The following is a 2,134-nucleotide window of genomic DNA, read 5'->3' as shown; positions in this document are numbered from 1 at the left end:
AAAAAGAAAAATAATTTTCAGAATTTTTTTTGCATTCCTTCCAACCTATTTTCTCTGCTTTTCTCAGCCAATCCCAAAACTTCTGATCAGCTCAGAGACCTGAACACAGCAGCAGCAGCTTCCAGCTCTGCTGTGGTATTTGCATACTGAGAAATTTCAGGGTGAAATTTCGGAAAGGGCAGAGCATCGACCTGTGGACATTGAGTCTCTTTGTATTGAATCAGCCTCCTCACTCTGCTCTGGCCTTATTTGAATTACAGTTTGTAGCTATTTGAATGGCAATGACTCACCACCTTTCTTCAAGATGACCTTGACAGCCACAAGATACGCAGCAAAGTGTTCATAACTCAGAGCAGCTGAACAAAAAGCACCCGGCAAGGGAGGGAGGAGCAGGATAGGGAGGATGAATTGCTTCCTTTCTCTTGCTCCCCCCCCAGCTTGATTTCTTAAAGATTGGGACTAGACCTGTGATTCAGAGAAGCCAAGCAAGAACAGCTGTCATGTCCTGGGACAGAGAGGGGAAATCAAAGTATAAAATAGCCTTTGTTTCATATGGGTTATTGCTGTTTTTCCTGCCAAGGAAGGGTAGCTGACGGCAGCCTGTGATCTCAGAGAGTTCCTATGAGACCCCAAGAGAGAGGTAGAGAGGCATGAAGCTGCCTTGGGGATACAGAAGAAAGAGCTGCTCACCCTTCCCCTCTTGCTGTCCTGGGCCTAGCAGCAGTGATTTAAAGAAGATTTTAAAAGTCAAAAAATTAATCCCTTCCTCCCACAGTGCTGTTGTTTTGTGGGAAGAAAAACATGTTACTGTGTCAGAATATGTCCAATTTACGAACAAGCAAAAGCCCAGAGAGATAAGTCTCATTCACTGCTAAGCTTCAGATTTCACACCAACAAAGAACAAAACTGCAACTTTTACCATTAAACCCCACCATTTTAACCCATTCTGTGTGCCACATTGATGCAGAATCCCCCTCATTGCATCACTCAAATGTGATGCTTATCCAGATGTGGGGGAAGAGTAGCTGGTAGCCACAGCATCCCCAGCTTTGCTGCTGGCTCCTCTTCTGGGGATCTTAGAGGAGCTGCCGCAGGCCAAACCGCTTTTCCAAAGGGTTTGACAGGGCATCTTGGAAACAGCATAGACTTGGATTTTCGAGGTGGTGTGTAAATATTTACCAAGTCCCAAAAAGCTGAATCCAAAGACAGGAGCCTCAGCCCATGGTCTTGAGCCTTTGCTCCAGGTTTCTCCCTGCATGTGATGGGCAGCATGTGCCCTTCAATTAGCTGCTGATTGCCAAATGCCTCAAGATTTAAGTCTGGCCCCTCCAACTGCATTTACAGGGGCTCAAGGGCTGATGAGTGGGTCAGACTGGATAACAAAAGGCTTTATTAACCCCATCTGCTCATACTCCTTCCATGGTAAATCACACAGCACCAGGAAATCATCAGGTGCTTGCTTTAATATTTGAGGGAAGTTTTTGGACTAACCAGGAATCTTCAGAACTATTCCCAGGTAAAGTTCAGGAATTGCATCCTGAGAGGTGATGAGGGTGCTGCCACTGTGACTTGGAGATTTAGAAAGGGAGCTTAGGAGAACAGCCCCCGTACACAGCCCCATCCACACCAGCTGGTCTCTGTGTCACAGAGCAGCCCCAAACACATTTGCTTTACTAGCCTGGATATAGTTGTTAGTCTAAACAAAAACACAGCCTCTATCACCTCCCAAAATATGCCAAATCCCAGAAGCAAATTAGTTCTCCATTTATGGAGTAGATAATTCAAGAGCTGTGATGCTGGGGGGGGTCGAACCCCCACTGCTGTCAGCGCTAGGCCAAGTCAGTATTTGTAAACACAACTCCTGCTCTTCTGTTATATTTTTCAGAGGAGGAGGGAGAGGGATTATCCAGCCTTTCTTGGAAAAAGCCTATAAAATTGAGTATTGTTCATAAAACAGTTCTGGCCTCCAAAACAAGCACTTATTTCATCAGATTTATTTAATTTCTGTAATTCAGCTAAGGTTAAAGTTATATTTACAATTTGGGAAAGAAAAAAAAAAGAAGACCCAAACCAGTGTTTACACAGTGGACTGCAATGTTTTCAAACTTCTAATCATCCTGTCTTTTATAACATG

The sequence above is a fragment of the Lepidothrix coronata genome, unplaced genomic scaffold, assembly GCF_001604755.1.
Source record: "Lepidothrix coronata isolate B3197 unplaced genomic scaffold, Lepidothrix_coronata-1.0 Scaffold67, whole genome shotgun sequence".
NCBI lineage: Eukaryota > Metazoa > Chordata > Aves > Passeriformes > Pipridae > Lepidothrix > Lepidothrix coronata.
Note: the sequence above shows the minus strand (reverse complement) of the source record.